The 18,033-nt window shown below is 35.7% G+C and overlaps 1 non-coding gene across 1 annotated transcript; it reads left to right on the plus strand.

Annotated features, from left to right (window-relative positions):
• The first annotated feature begins 2,640 nt into the window (after positions 1 to 2,640).
• On the plus strand, positions 2,641 to 2,744 carry LOC125114518 (small nucleolar RNA U13). The gene has a single exon (XR_007131833.1). It is a non-coding gene; the product is annotated as a small nucleolar RNA U13 (small nucleolar RNA).
• Positions 2,745 to 18,033: the final 15,289 nt, after the last annotated feature.

Here is an 18,033-nt window from a genome sequence, read left to right on the forward strand (position 1 = left end):
ATTAAGTTAAAAAAAATCATTGTTTCCTAAAATATCTTTTGAGTGTCTTATGTTAAAAGACACTAAGGCTGACTTTATGAAGGACTGTCATGATAGGTATAGGGATACCTACAATGGGGTTTTGTAGTTGGGGGGAGAAATTGAACTCACTGCAATGGGGTTTGCAGTTAGGGGAAAGAATGGGCTCCACTCTGAATACAAGAAAAATGGGAATGTATGACCAAGACGTAAGGTGGGAATTTTATAAGAGGAAACATCAGGAATAAGGAGGAATTCTGGCTAAACTGACCTAACAGGATTCTTACTGATCAACCCAGTGTACTTAGCCATCACCTGGGGGAATAGTAGGGCTAAAGGTGAAGGATTCTTGCTAATCTGATTTGACAGAATTCTTGCTAAAATTGGCTCTTAAGGACATACTCAAGGCCAGGACCTGGACAGAAAGAGGTTAGAGGGGACTGGCTGGAGTTTGGTAAAGGAGAGGGTCTTTCTCACTTACCATCTTAACCCAGGAGTGGATAAGCTTGAATTTAGTAAGGAGTAGACATGCAGATTCCAAAATTTTGCATCTCCTTTGCTCTATAGCAGTCAATTTTATGCATGACCAGACATTTTTTGTTTTTCTAAACCAAATGTATAAAAATTCCTGACTCTAACAAGCCTATAGTCTTGTGTTGCAACTAAGATGTGTTATAAGTGAGATTATTTCTTATTCTATGATAGTCTTAAAGTTCTAACAATAAAGAATCAGACTTATCCCTAAATATCTAATATGTGCAAGCAGTGTTTTCTGCAGAATGCATATAAACTTTATTATTTATTTTTTAACTAAAAACTGCTATTCATCTTGGAAATTCTCAAGTCACGCAAATGACATATTTTGCAAGGGAAACTAAAAATAATCTGTGGAGCAGTTTTGGTGAGTGGTGCTAGTCTGCTCCAAGGAAATCACAAAACTTACTATTGAGTGATAAGACCAAAATCAAAACAAAATAAAAACACCCCCCTCCTCCCACAAAGCAAAATAAAACAAAACAAACACACAGCTCGATAGTAGAGGCACTATTAAAGTAATTGTTTGTGTTTAGAAATAAATGGTTCCATCATCTTAGGCTGTTGTATCAAATAAATGCACACAGAATTTTATTACCAATATGTTTCCTCTTCATCCAGATTGAATCACTCTTGTTAAAGATCTGACCTAACTATCATATGCCTAGGGTGACAAATCAGAATGGAACATACTGTCAAAGCCAGCTGTCAGCACAGAGAGATGGGGTGTGAAATGGGAGAAATAACAGAAATATTCTCAGTGCCTATTTAATTCTTTGGAAGGATTTGACTAGGTTACATCATCCTATACCACCTAAGTGAAGAGACTTTATAAAAGCCATGTGCAGGAGTTCCCATTGTGGCTCAGTGGGTTAAGAACCCAACTAGTATCCATGAGGATGCCAGTACAATTCCTGGCCTCATTCAGTGGGCTAAAGGATCCAGCGTTGCTGTGAGCTATGGTGTAGGTCACAGGCTAGGCTCGGATCTGACATTGTTGTGGCTGTGGCATAGGCTGGCAGCTACAGCTTTGATTCTACCCCTAGCCTGGGAACTTCCATATGCCATGGGAGTGGCTGCCATGTGTTTCTGTCTTTCATGAGTTTGTTTGCAAGACCAAGAAAAGCTAGGATGCTAAAGGAAAGGCTTCAGAGTGATGAAGCATGGGTGGGAGGGAGAGGAAAGGCCTTGAACTTGTAGTTTCAGGCAGAGGTGATGGGAAAATATGAGTGGTGGAATTTGGAGCAACAGAATATTGAAAGAACACATTGAAAGGCTATGGCTCGAAGGATGTTTTCCAAGGGCACTCATCGTTATTAATGGGTGACTGAAATGTGTAAAGAAATTTGTGTGCTTGGTACAAGGATGAATATTAACATTTGGGAACAAGAGCCATTTACTAATGGAGTTTTCAAATCTGCTACATTAGTGTGAACTGCCAACTACCAAATCATTTGTCTTCTGTATCAGAATGGGACCTGTATCATTTTCAAAGTCCTACTACATTTTCTTCCCAGATCTAAGCATATTTGTTCCCCCTATGTGTACATACACACACTCCTGGATATTTGGAAGTCTTCATACCTTCAAGTGATATGGATTAGTGATAGTGGTTTTATTGATTTCTGAATTTTCAATTGTTTCTGTGATACATGTTTCAAACAAGAGTCAGAATTTCTTCCTAAGCCTCTTCATTGAAAAGTCTCTGGGTCACTATGCTGTACAGCAGAAACTGATACAACACGGTAACACTGTAAATCAACTAAACTTTTTTTTTTTTGTCTTTTTGCTATTTCTTGGTCTTGGGCCGCTCCCTCGGCATATGGAGATTCCCAGGCTAGGGGTCCAATCGGAGCTGTAGCCACCGGCCTACACCAGAGCCACAGCAACGCGGGATCCGAGCCTCGTATGCAACCTACACCACAGCTCATGGCAACGCCGGATCATTAACCCACTGAGCAAGGGCAGGGATCGAACCCGCAACCTCATGGTTCCTAGTCGGATTCATTAACCACTGCGCCACGACGGGAACTCCATCAACTAAACTTTAATTTAAAAAGTAAATAAAATTTAAAAAGTATCTGGAGGATCCTTTTGTAGTTCATAAGCATGATGATTGGGTGTTCACGCACCTGCGTGACTTGTGCCCTCCTCAGACCTTGCTACGACATCGGCACATTACCCATCTGACATGAAAAAAAAAAAAGTATCTGGAAAGCCTTAGGGTGTGCACTTCAGTGTCCTAGCTTACTATTTTGTGCTGTAGTTTTCTCCTTCATAGTAAGAAACTTTTCCGCTGTCAGACTGGCTGTCAAATGACTCCCGTCTGTCACTAGGAATCAGGAGAAATGCATCTAAACTTAACCTGACTTTCCTGGTATCCTTATTGATAGACATCAAAAAGCCTTAGATGAATGCCCTTATCTTTGATTGTATACATACATGCATTTATTTATTTTCCTGAAGCAAACTTCACAACAGATAACAGATATCTTCTCCAGCACTTAAACAATTCTTCTGACACATACGTTTGAAAGCTAATATTTTATGAAGATCATTTGGAGGAGCAAGCCTAGTTTGCAAATGGAACATACACCTTGAATATAATTTAAGACTGGCAGAATACATTTGTTGGTAGTTGACAGTGAGAAGAATTAACTCTGAGCATATTCACAGAAGGAAATGACTTCTTTCATACATATGAAAAACAATATCTTAAAGTCTTCTAACCTCTTTCATCTACCAAACTTGATTAAATACCTCTCACAGTGTCTGATACGAGGCTAGACATTGAGGATAGAAAGTTGAGTACAATGCTGTATTTGCCCTCAAGTCACTCTTGGATTAGGCTGTTTAATGTTTTGTTCCTTGTTCTGAAAAATATGTGAAGGCTATCAGCAGAATAGGAGCAAGAGAGCAATTGAAAAAGAAGAAGGAACTCTATATTGAAGAGTTTTTGTTTGTTTTTATTGCTTCACCTTCTATATAAGCATCTGAAAAACATGAGCATTCAATTACAGGATGATTGGTGGGGTTACCAATTGTTCAAGTTTGCCCAGAACTAAGGGGTTCCTGTGCCACAAGATTTTTAATACTAAAAGCAGAAAAGTCTTGGGCAAACCTTAGCATTATGCTGAGTTTTTCAGAGAAAGGGATGTCTTGAACTGCTTGTCTTTTTTTTTAGAGGGACTATGCAATACAAAGTTGATGTGTAGTCATTTCAATTGGCAGAATGCCTACAAGAGTGAGAACATATATACAGTATAACATTTATCTCTAGTAATATAGCTAAATATAAGTCTAGTGACCAGCAGTGAGTCCTTATGGATGGGAGAGTGATTACAGTAGAATAAAAAGCAAGGCATAGAAGAGGAAAGAACTTTCCAAGATTAGCATCTCTCTCAGAGTTTCCAAGTTGGTCTTTGGAAATCATTTTAAATATAGATTCCTAGGCCTACCCCAAAATCAATCAGATTCTTTGGGAGCAAAGTTCAAGGATCTTTGGTTTTCATAAGCAATATTCACTAAAGGGTGAGGGATGGCTGCTTTATCCTTCCTGTAGTATTGTGTTTAAATAAATCATGCAATTCAACTTTACCGCTATAGTTCTTAATTCTCTCTGCATCCTTAGGTGCTTAGGGTATTTTTGAATGATACTAGATTTGGGAACAAGGCAAGCTTCAAAGACTCAAAACACTGAATTGTAACTGTGGAAGATAAATTAATTACTTCTTTTTGTCTTGCTTTAAATTTAAACATCCTTAGGAATCATCCTCTTTTCTTGTTTGTTTTTTAGGACATCTTGTTCTAGATGAGAACTGCTACTGCCCCTACAGCTCGCTCATGCATACTAATGACAAGAGCCCTTCTGTGTTTCAGAAACATGAGCTTTTTATTTGTTACTTGTTGTAACTTCAAGTCAGGACCAAAAGATAAAAACCTTTTGCCTCTTATCTATTCTTTTGGCTAAAAATGTACTCTAGTCTTTATCACAGAAACACTTATAGATATCTAATAATACGAATCATCAAGTTATGTAAAATGTAAAATTTATATATCAAGATTTGACAAGGCAAATACACAATGTACACACTAATTAAAATTGTCACAGAGATAGAAAATCACCACATTAGCCATTAGTAGGACAGCACCCGTAAATAACTGCCACCTAAAATTGAATGAACCAATTGCATTAATATTAAAGTAATTAAATGTGGAGGCCACTAGACAGGGGTGGCCCTAATGCCTTGGTAATCTACATAAGCAAACCAAAACCTGAACCAAAGTCGGTACATTCAAATCTGCGTAAATGAAACCTAAGAACAACCAATCACAGATATCCAATTAGGCTTCCCTAAATAAGGCAACTGCTTAAGCTATAGCCAATCAAATAATTCCCTTGTTCTGCTTCTGTCTTCTTGAGAAAAAGTCTTCCCTAGCTCCTGTCAGTGGCACCTAAACACCTTTGTTTTGGTGCTGCCCAGTTTGAATCAATGTAAGCTCAAATAAACTCTTGAAAATTTTAACGCACCTCAGTTTACCTATTAACACTGTTTTAGACCACAAAACAGGTATGCAGGACAACATAATTTATTTTTTCATAATGGAACGGTTTGTATCTTAAGTTCCTGTTGGTGGAAAATCTTAAAATGCAGCACACCTATATTTTAATAATCTTAAAAAATCACATCTACTGTACTGACTTTATCATAGTTATCATATGGGTTTGGCTCTGCTTTATTCAGCATTTTTAGAAATATTATTTTTAAAAAAACTTTATCTTCTAAAATTTTATTTTAGAAATACCTTAACCTACAATGAAGTAATACCTTAAAATCATAATGCTGGTGTTTAATGTATTATCTCTCTATACCTTAAGCAAATGATTATCATAGTAGGGTCCCCAGATCAGCAGCATCAGGAAACTTGTTAGAAACGTAATTTCTTGGGCCCTACTTGAGATCTACTGAATCAGAAATATGTGTACAGCTAAGGACTGAGCCCTTCTGGCTTAGGTATCTCGTGCTTTGGTGATATGAACGTTTCAGCAACTCATCACTAGCATTTTCTCTCTTGAAAGATCCAGCACACACACACAAAATATAATGGAGAAAAGATGACTAGAAACATGTTGTCATCCCCATGAGAATAGTATAATAATTCTCCTCTTGTCTTGAAACCTGTGAATATTGTCATTGGAGAAGGCACAGTGGGCTCATCTAAGAGAAAATATATCTATTATAAATGATCTACTATTCATTAACTTTGAATGACAGATCTAAGAAAGTTTTAGCTTTTATCAAAAGTGTTGCAACTTATAAATTTTTTTCTAGTGAGACTTTTGGGGTTCACATTAGCTTAAGGGACAAGAGAAGATAAATTGGTGTTTTAAAAATAGGCTCATGAAGTGTTCTTTTAGACAGTGATAAGGTGCGATACCATCAGCATGCAGTGAACAAACCCAGATAAATGATTTACCATTTCCAAAAAGATGAGGGTAGAGGGAATACCGGCTTGTGGGAGACTGACCTTGAATTCTATCTCTTATTTTCAAAGGGATTTCTGTTTTCCATTCCATTCGACAACTGTGAGCTGCACCTCAGTGAACTCTTTAAAAAGAATATCAATAAAGATGCTTTGCTTTGCATTTGTAAGCCATACAGAAGCTACTCTTCTGTTATCTCTCACCTTCCAAATCTTCTAACTATGCGTGGCATTGGCAACAAAGCTAAGGCAGCTGATACCAATCAAAGAAGCAATTAAATGGAAAAGTTTCTTTTCCCTCTCATCCTTACTGGGTAAGATATTTTAGACATAGGGAAAATAATCTTAGGTGCTGGTTAAAATGAGATGCTTCCTGGAATTCCTATACTCCAAATCCTTAACTTATATTCAGAAACTCAGAGATATTAGGAATTTTTTGACAACATAGAGTAACATTATGGTCTATTTTTCTCTTCTGGAAATAGAGGGATAGATGGTGAATTACCATATAGGTACATAAAATACCCCTTAAAATAAAATCCAAAGATAGGCAACATTTAAATATGCTAGTTTATTGCACTGGTCGAGTATCATATACCAGTAAAAGTAATGATGTAGTTATCCATCCAAAATAATATACTTGCAGATATATTTTTTTTCCCACATAATTTTAGGTCAATGATTTTTTCTACTGCACAGCATGGTGACCCAGTTACACATACATGTACACATTCTATTTTCTCACATTGTTATGCTCCGTCATAAGTTACTAGACATAGTTCCCAGTGCTACACAGCGGGATGTCTTAAGCGAACCTTCTGAAGTTGGAACGATTATCCGTTTATGAGTTATCCCAATCAAGCTCAGAAGAAGTTCAGAAAATTGACCAGAGTTTACAGTCTGTAATTAAACAGTGGGTGTCAAGACTCATATTCAGGTCTGCATAACTCCAAATGTCTCACTCTTCCTGCTACATCACAACACACTGGCATGTTGGTTACTTAGAGAGGACTCCCTGGAAGAGCTAAAGCTGCCTTTTTTCTTTTCCTTCTTCCTCTTTGGTCAACCTGATGTCTCCTCAATGAACATTATCCAGAAATCATCCTGAGATCTTGGTGGAGATTACAGTGTACTGCGAATTCAAACTTTACCACGTTTGGAAATTGCACCTGATGTGTATTAGGGGCTCGGTAAATATTTGTAAGATGCACATAGTTCATTGGCTTATGGAGAATGCAATTTCATTTTTACTTTTTTTCCCCTGATGGGATAGGATGTGAACAGGAACAATACTTGACATCTCAGCATATCTCCCCCTTTTCCTTATATGGCCCCAGGGCCTGAGAGCTATAGTACTTTCACTGAGCACTATATTTTGTTAATTCAAAACCACACTTCTGTGAGAGTTAGGTCTGCAGGGCCGTTGGGATTCAGCCTGCCAGCATTTCAATACTGTAGAAAGTGAGTGTTGAATATTTATTTAACACTAATGACCCCTGCTCAGGACTTTCTTTGTCAGAGGTAGTTTTTATTGTAGTCCATCATTTCCACAACTTATAACCATGTCAGTGATACTGAATATAAGAAGCCTATTAATTTATATTATTATTCCTCACTCTCTTTATCAGAATTTTAATTGATTATTAGAAAATATCTTCAGTCTTTCCCTGGCATACTACCTGTTTTAGTGTTGTTGTTCTTACAGACCACGTGTCCTGTCAAAATTACTGATTTCATCAACCCAGTAATTTTTCTAGTACAAACAATTGTTTACATATAGTGCAATTTATTTCATATTTTGCATTAAAAATAATAATAGTGCCAGCAAAATTCAAAGCAATTGAACATTTATGAATTATTATTAATTACTACAACATCCTTTCCTTGGGGGGGAAAATGAAGAAAAGTGTTTATGTATTTTTAAAAGCAATGGTACCAATAAATCACATATCATATTTAAAGTTTATTTTTCACCTGTAGTTGTAATCTTCAGTTCATGGTATCAGAATCTCCTCCAAAGTAAAATTTAATCATGAGTAGACCATTGTTATTAGAGGTGGGAAATAATAATTTAAAATAAATGAAGAGTTAAATAAATACCTAAATTCTAACAATATAATCACATAAATATAATCTGAAGATAAAAATAATTAAAATGTCATAAACTAGTAAAATTAATTTTGAGTTGTATATCCAAGACCTGCTGATATAAAAAGCACAAATCAATCCTAGTTTTCCAGGGTAGACAACATCTGTTACTTTGGCTGGCCTGTATTATTCATCCATCTTTCATTAATTGAATCCCTATTTTCCTCTGAGCTACCCAACACCCCAGCTCTTTCCAAGGGTTTCCAGGAGATTTGACTTCATTCTTTGTCCGTGAATGGATAATATAGCCTGGACCATAATTAACGAGCATCTTGCATTCCCTGGGCAACAGTGATTGGATCAAGTGTGGGTCCACAGCCTATTTAGAATCATTCAGAATCAATGATACAATGAAACCTTTCTGGAAATTCTGGAAGAGCGTTTCTCATTCTTTCCTCCTGGACTTATAGTTGAGAAGAGAAAATTTGAATTTGATAGCTCCATCATAGAAACATAAAGCAAGAGCTGTGTAAAAACAAAGTTAATGTGCAGAAGAGAACAGGGTTGGGTCAGAAGAGTGTCCATATAATGTCAAGCTGTATCTGAAGTGAGCTCCACACCTCTGATTTTTCTATTCACAAGAGCCAATAGGCACAAGATCATGTGATTTGGACTTTATGTCATCTACAGCTGAGTTCCAGTATGCTCTGCCAACATGAAGAGGGCATATAAGGGGATGACAATTCTTACAGTTCCTCATGGTAGGAAAGAGACTAAATTCTCATCAGAGATTACTACTAACTTTCCAGCATGTCAGCAAATCCTGGACCTGCAGCAATGCAGATATTGTGGTAGAAGAAATAAGATATATCTGTCATGTGCAAAGGCATATCTGTTATAAAGCAAGTAGCAGGCCACAGACTATCTCAAGTTGATTGTTAGAAATTAGGAAAATGGTAAAGTAGATAAAAATTGGCAACTTGCAATTTCCAATCCAGCACATAAGGAGCTTTGAAGCCACTACTCCATTCTCACAAGTAAAAAGCTGAACAAACTGAAAAATCAACAATTTCTTATAGATATATCAGTGATAGGAGGTCATGGAACAAACTGATGCTCTTCCCGCCAAAAAAACTGAAGAGACAGATAGACCAAGAATAGCAATTTACTGAAGCAGAAACTCTTGAGCAGAAGTTACAGAAACCAGTGGTGGGGCTAGGAAACCTGAATTGTAATTAATTGAGGAATTGCTAGAGACTCAGTGTGAGAGCCAGAAAATTCAGAGTGGAAGGTGGGAGATGGCAGTCATTAGGGATATGTGAGCTTTACCTCCACGAGCTATAACAGGTTCCCTCAATAAGTACTGGAGAAAAATCCTTTCATGCTTCAAGTAGAAGAAGATAAAATGATAGGTTTTTGACATATACCAGAGCATTGTGTTTTTCTTAACAAGACTCATCCTAAAAAGAAACTATTTTACCAGAGCCTAAACTATACGATTTTTTTAGAGCCTAACCAACATAGGGAATGGGAAATACTCAACTCTAGCTTGCTCTTGTCTTCCACTTTGGGAGAAGGGAAATACCCAACTCCAGCCTAACAATGTTATCTACCTAAAAAAGAGAGAAAAAACTGAGAAGCATTTGGGAAATTCACAGTTCAGAGGCACAGGCTACATAAAAGACTGAGACCAAATCATAAGAATATAGAAAGCTTCTCTTCTTGTCCTCCATACTTATCATGACATTACTAAAGACCTATATACTGCAATTCCTTTTAGCCAGCATATTAGGGATGGATATCAAGAAAAAAAATTACAAGATATACAAGAAGGTAAACGCACACACACATATACACCAGTTTACAGAGACCAAGCAAGCATCAGAGCCAGTTGGGGTTATGAGACTGGAAATTTAAAACAGCTATGATTAATATGCTAAAGATGCTAATGGATAAAGTAGACATCACACAAGGACAGATGGGCCATGTAAACAGAGAAATGGAAATTCTAGGAAAGCATTAAAAAGAAATGCTGGAGATCAAAAACAGTGTACCAGAAGTGAAGACTGTCTTTTATGGGCTCATTAGTAGACTAGACATGACTGAGGAATGAATCTTTAAGCTTGAGGGAACAACAATAGAAACTTCTGAAACTGAAAGCAAATGGAAAAAAGGACTGAAAAAAGTACAGAATTTCTCAGAATTGTGACAACCACAAAAGGTATAGCATAACATAATTGGAATGCCAGTAATAGAGAAAGGAATGAAAGAAATCTTTGAAGCAATATGACTGAAAATTTCTCCCAAGTTAATGTTAAATACTAAATCACATATCCAGGAAGCTTAGAGACACCATCAGGACAAATGTCAAAACCTACACCTAGGCATATTATAGTCAAACTGCAGAAAAAAATCAAAGATAAAGAAAAAACATTTTGAAGGAAGTCAGAGGGGAGAAAATACTTTTCCTATAGAGAAGCAAAGATTAGAATTATATTCAGCTTCTCCTCAGAAACTATGCAAGCAAGAAGAGAGTGCCATGAAATATTTAAACGTTAAAATGAAAAACCCAACAATCTAGAATTCTCTGCCCTGCGAAATTATCCTTCAAAAGTGCAAGTGAAATAACTCTCAGACAAACTAAAATCAAGGGAGTTTGTTGTCAGTAGACTTGCAAGAAGGTTAAAAGACGTTCTGTAAAAAGAAGGGAAATAATATGGGTCAGAAACTCAGATCTACGTACAGAAAGGAAGAGTATAAGAGAAGGAATAAATAAAAGTAAAATAAAATCTTATTTTATTTTATTTTTAGTTGATCTACCAGATAATTTGTCCAAAATAATAATAGCATCAATATATTTGGTTAAGTACTTATGTGTGGTTATGTATAAGTAAAATGAATGACAACAGTGATATAAGAGATAATGGGAGGGAAGAATTTCCATCATTTGCTATTATAAATTACTGGCACTAATCTGTTAGGAGATGAGTGTTATTTGAAAATGGACTTGGATTAGTTGTAAAAGTGTATCGAAAATTCCAGAGTAACCACTAAAAATAAAAATAAAAAAGTATAACTGGGAGTTCCCATTGTGACACATTGGAAACAAATCTGACTAGTATCCATGAAGATGCAGGTTTGATCCCTGGCTTCTCTCAGTGGGTTGGGGATTTGGTGTTGCCATGAGCTGTGGTGTAGGTTGCCGACTGGCTTCGCTTCCGCGTTGCTGAAGCTGTGGCGTAGGTTGGCAGCTGTAGATCTGATTCAGCCCCTAGCCTAGGAACCTCCATAAGCCATGGGTGTGGCCTCCTCAAAAAAGAAGTATAACTGATATGCTAAAAAGGAGAGAGAATGGAATCATATAAAATACTAAAATGCTAAATTAAAACCACAAAAGGCAGATAAAGAGTGGAAGACAAAAATAAGTACAGAGAATTAGGGCAATGAATAAATAATAGTAACAGCTATGATAGCTAGTAATTGAACTATATTGATAATCACGTTGAACGTCAGTCTAAATGCATGAATTAAAAAAAAAACAGAGATTGTAAGAGTGGATTAAAAGACAAGATCCAAATATATGTTTTATACAGGAAACCCACTTTAAAGCCACATGAAGATTGAAAGCAAATGGATGGAGAAAGATATACCATGCTAACTCTAATTAAAAGAAAGAGGGACTATTTATATTAACACAGAGCAGACTTCAGAGAAAGGAAAATTATTAGGGGTAAGGAGAGGCAATATATAATGATAATGGGGCTAATTTTCCAAAAACACATAACAATTCTTAATGTGTGTGCACCTAACCATAAAGTGTCAAAATAAGTGAGGCAAAAACTGACAGAATTGCAAGGAACAAAAGATGAAACTACTGTTGTAGTTGGAGACTTTAACATCTCTCTATCAGAAATGGACAGATCCAGCAAGCAGAAAATCAGTAATGACCTAGCTGAACTCAAGGGCACCATCAATCAACTGGATATAATCGACATCTATTGACCACTTCATCCAACAACAGCAGAATAAACATTCTGCTCAAGCTCATGTGGGACATTCAGCAAGAAAGACCACATTCTGGACCATGAAACACACTTTAAAAAACTTAAAAGAGTATAAAACATATGTGTCCTTTCAGACTGAAATGGAATTAAAATAGAAATCAATAACAGAAAAATAGCTGGAAAATCCCCAAGTACTTAGAGATAAAAACGAAACAGTTCTAAATAACATGTGGGTCAAAGAAGAAATCTCAAGCAAAAATAAGAAAAAATAGTTGAACAAAATGAAAATATAGCTTATCAAAATTTGTAAGATGCAGTGAAAGCAATGCTTGGAAGGAAATTCAGAGCACTGTAGTCATCTATATATCTATGTCTATATGATGAATGATTTAAAATCAATAACCTAAGCTTACACATTTGGAAACTAGAAAAATAAGAGCAAATTAAATCCAAAAAAATAGAAAAAATGAATAATAAAAATTAGATCAGAAATCAATGATGTTGAAAGCAGGAAGTCATTAAGAAAATTAAAAATAAAACCCCAAAACTGTTTCTTTGAAAATATTAGTAAAATTTATAAGCCCCTAAACAGACTAATTAAGAAAAATAAAAAGAAATGGCACAAGTTACTAATAGAAATAAAAAAGGGTATTATATATATCTCATGATCCTTCAAAGGACAATAGAGGAATATAATGAACAAATCTGTGCCCACAGATTTGAAAACCTAGATGAAATGGACAAATTCCTCAAAGAGACACTCTGCTAAACTCACAAAAGAAGAAATGGACAATATGAATAGTCCTATATATAGTGAAGACATTGAAACAATATTGAATAACTTTCCAAAATAGGAAGCACCAGGCCCGGATTGGTTCACTGTTCTATCAATATTTCACACAGAAATTATACCAGTTCTCCACAATCTCTTTGAAAAGACAGTTGTAGAGGGCTTGCTTCCTATCTCATCTGATGGGGCCAATCAAAACCAGATAAAGACATAACAAGAGATGGAAACTACAGACCAATAGTTCTATGAACATAGATGTAAGAATTTTCAATAAAATATTAACTGAACAATGCATGAAAATAAATCTAACAATGTATAAAAATAATTATACACCATGACCAACTATGATTTACCCCATGCACACAAGAATGGTTCAACATTTGAGCAACAATTAATGTAACCCATCTCATCAACATGCTAAAGAGGAAAAATCACATGATCATATTAATAAATGTAGAAAAAGCATTTAACAAAATCCAACAGCCATTCATTATAAAAACTCTAAGCAGGAATAGAGGGTAACTTCAGTTTGATAAAGAACATCTACAAAAACTCACAGCTAATATCACATTTAATGGTGAGAAATTAGAAGCTTTCCTTATAATGTCAAGAAAAAGATGAGGATAATTCCTCTCATCATTTCTTTTCAGTATCATACTGAAGTCCTACCTAATGCAGTATTACAAGAAAAAGAAATAAAAGGAATACAGTTTGGAAAGAAAGATATAAAGAGTCATAATATCTAAGTGTAATTCATGGAGCTCCCATTTGGCTCAGGAGGTTAAGAACCTGACTAGTATCCATGATGATGTGGTTTCTATCTCTGACCTTGCTCAGGGGTTAAAGATGTGGTGTTTCCACAAACTGTGGCATAAATCACAAATGCAGCTTGGAATTGCTGTGGCTGTGGCTGTGGCGTAGGCCAGCAGCTGCAGCTCTAATTTCACCTCTAGCCTGGGAACTCTCAGATACTGTAGGTATGGCTCTAAAAAGAAAAAAAATGTAATTAGTGATCCTGATTGAGTCTTTGATTTTGAAAAAAGCTATGAAAGACATTGGGTTCAGTTGGGAAAATTTGAATATGGACTGTTTATTAAATAATATAATAAAATTTAAATTTATTGGTTATGATTATTGTGATGAGAATTTTGCTGATGCATATAAAATATTTTAATGTCTATAACTGACTTTTAAAACTTTCAACCAAAGAAATGTGTGTGCTTAATGATACATAAACATGAATTTATTTAATCTTTAACATGGGAAATATTAGAAAAAATGATAGTATTCGGATATGATGAGACCATGTGAAAGTACACTTATACAATATTCACTGAAACAGAAATTTATACTACTTTCTTGGGAGTCAATTTTGTACATTTACCTTAAATTTCAAAATATATATGTCTATTCTGGTGTGGCAATACCAGTTTTAATATTTATTAAAATAATCAGAAAATAATACATAGGCATACATAAGGGACTTCCTTGAAGAGGTATCGATAATGAAAGTAAAAGGGAACAAACTAAATTTTCACCAGTGATGGGCTGACTTTAGTGAAGTCTCCAAAGCTGGACACGTCTATTAGTTCTGGCCAGTCAGCGACTGGTTCAGAGTTCTGTACATGACTTACCACAATAAACCTGAGAATTTTCCTGGAGTGTTTGAGAGAAAAATATTACTCTCCTATTGGATCTAAATATGAAAGAATGTGATCTAAGACTTTCAAAAATCTATCATGAAGAGAGCCTTTTTGAGAATAAAGCTAATACAATAGGAAAACCAATTTAAAATATGAAGAGAGACTCCAGTTGGGACCCGGCTTCACCAATAACTAAAATGTTGGACTCCTTCATTAAGTCAGTTACTAAGTCTGGACTCTTTCATTAACTTATCTACTAAAGTTTTTGTTTGTTTGTTTGTTTTCTATTTTTCTTCCTAAATCCAGTTTGAGTTTCATTATCTGGTCACTTGCAACAGAAATCATTTGGACCAACAGTATTCTTAGACATGAGAATGGGAAATGTGAAAAAATAAGTTTTATGTACACATTTCCTAAGTTAAGAATATGAACCCATTATTGCATTTGTAGTCAAAAATGAAAATTGCTATTTTAGCTTTAAATTGGTGTAATTATAGCATACTGCTTTTTAGAATTATTTTTAATCTCTATTTCTCTACAATTGTTTCTGATTCAACTGTTCAAGTGGATGCATCATAAAAAAAGGAGTCAGTAAACATTCACTGGATGTTCTTTTTGTTTGGCACCAAACTTGTCTATATTATAGTGATTCCGTTTTCTATTCTCTATTGAGTCACCTTCAGGCATGTAAGGGCAGCAATATAAATTGTATTTCACCTTGTAAATGGAGTGAGGATGGCTCCACTGAAAGCAAGATGAACATAAAAATTTCTTATGTGTGGAGATGGAGGTTGGCGTCTGAAGTATCGGGATTCTCAAAATGATTTTTTCAACAGTTTCAGATGTTTTAAGTAAGCTGGGTACAATTCATAAAGTATAAGCTGGTTTCTTCCATTTATTCATCCCCCTTAGACTCAATTTTTCATCATCCTGTGAAATTCTAAAATTAAACATAAAATGAAGTAACATATGCCTTTGAATTTAAAGCCATAATCTTCAAACTTGGTTCCTTGTAATGGCGCTTCAGGCATGCCACAGTGTTTTCTTTCTTTTCTTTTGACTTAAAAATGTGTCAACGTGGGTTGCCTGGTGGCCTTACCAAACTATGTCCAAATTCCAGCCCCAGATAACTATGACTGTGATCTTATTTGGAGAAAAGGTCTTTGTAGATGTAATGAAGGATTTTGAGATGAGATCATCCTTCTCTAACTGGTTGAATCCTAAATCCATAGAGAAGTATCTTCATATGAGACAGAGGAGGGTGAAAGATCCTTTGAAAATGGAGGCCCTCATTAGGGTAATGTAGTCACAAGGAACACCTGAAGCCATGAGAATCAAGGAGAAGCAAGGAAGGCTTCTCACCTAGAAAATTTGGAGAGAGCCCTGCTAATACCTTGAATTTGGACTTGTGGCCACCAGAACTGTAAGGGAATGCCTTCCTATTGCTTCAAGTCACAACATTTGTAATTTGATATGGTAATCACAGGAAACTAATACAAGTATGTCTGGAAACTAATTGAAATAAACTTTGAAAGTACCTACATATATGATCTGACTAATTTGAATACACTGGAGATCACAAGTATGTTCTTCCTTTCAGGGTATCCCATTTTCATGTAGAACTTAGAATCTGTTTTTTCTCACATTATCATACTTGATCATATGTGAAAAAATTAAAAAATAAATTAATTAAAGAAAAGAACTTAGAAATCTGGATAAATTTTTATCTTACCTTTCATAGTTAATGGAATACTATCCTGAGATTTCAATATAATGTGTTAAAATGCTCCTATTTTCAACTAAATCTCAGTGAATCATATTATTTGGCTAGGATTCTTTCAGATACAAATATAACAAATTTAGAAAGAGAGAGGAAGGTGATTTAGAGATTCATAAAACTTAGAAGTTCTAGAGTAGTATTCTTGATTCAGGATTTCTAACACAGAATAAAATTCAAATTCCTTTCTCTGGAATAAAATGCCTTATACTATCTGATATCTTTCAGTTTCTCCCTGTTCATTTACCCCATCTCTTTCCATTACTCATTTTATCCATACTACTCCAGCTTTAGTAAACTTATTGGGGTTTCCAGAATAGATTAAGTCAATAAAGCTTTATTATATGTTTGTTTGACTGGGATGTTCAATCATGGTTTCCTCATCCATATCATTTTAGTCTTGATTCAGATGCCATTCATGCAGAGAACTTCTTTGGCTACCTAAAATAGACTATGTGTCTTTCATATATTCCTTTCTAACTAACCACCATAATGCTTAATGGCTTAAAATAACCACTTATTGCTCATGATTCTATGTGTCAGACTTGATCAAGCAAGACTCAGTAGGTGGTTTGTCTCTGTTCTATGTAGTGTTGGCTGCGTGGATCAACTGCAGCTGAAGAACCTATATAGGTTGGGAAGTACAGTTTGTCATGTGCATGCAGGGATTAGATAACTGTTGGTGACCATATCTGCAGATAATCTACCACAGTCTACCTTCTGGTTACACCCTTTCTCACTTGTTTCACATGTAAAATATACTCACTCTCTCAAACCCCCAAATGGCCTCCAAATATAGCATCAGGTACTAGATTAGGTGTTTGGCAATCTTCACTTGTTCTGGAGATAGTAAGATTCCTTGAATATAGTTCTTATTGATCTAGAGATTTGTAAACTGAAAATCAAGTTTTCCTTTTTACCTACCAACATACCATGGTGAGATGGGCAGGCCAACTGCAATAGACACTCCATTCAACAGTGGGAAGTGGGAAGGTACATGGCAGTCACTAGTCCATAGCAGTTCTAAAATCCATCTAGGCACATGTCACCTGTTTTCCTATTCAAAAGAATGGTTCTTTAATAGGGCCTGGTTCTTCTGCTCCGTAAGAGTGGTTCTTCGGTTCATTGTTTTCCTTGACCCATGGCTACATGTATTGAGAATTCCTGTGTTTGCAGTTTAGTTCCTGCCTCCCTCTGCTTTCTACCTACACAAAGTTGGAGGCCCCTGTGGCTGGTCTCCATTTTTATATCTCTCAATCTCATGAGATCCTGTGTGCTTCTGCCAATGTAGTGCTTTTGAAATGTCTGTGGACCTTTCACATATCTTATCAGGGTTCACTCCATGTCCCAAAGTTACACTGATAACCTTTTCTGTTGTTCTACTTTGGGCATATCAGGCTGATTTGGGACAGTATCTTAAGAATCTTGTCTTAATTTAGCCAAAGGGTGCAATAAACATGTTAATTCATCTGAGTTCTTTATAAAGGCTCTTATGGTCACATTCTTGATTTAATTTGTGCTTGGGGACAGTTTCTCATCTTGAGCACATTTTTCTGACTAGAAACATTGTCCTGGGTCTTCCACATTTTCCCTAAATTCTGTTTGTAAATGAAACATTTCTTCTTAATTTCTTTCTCTCCTATATTTTATAATATACAATTACAAGAACATAATTGGCATATTCAGTCTATGTGA

Source organism: Phacochoerus africanus, chromosome 1 (genome assembly GCF_016906955.1).
Source record: "Phacochoerus africanus isolate WHEZ1 chromosome 1, ROS_Pafr_v1, whole genome shotgun sequence".
NCBI lineage: Eukaryota > Metazoa > Chordata > Mammalia > Artiodactyla > Suidae > Phacochoerus > Phacochoerus africanus.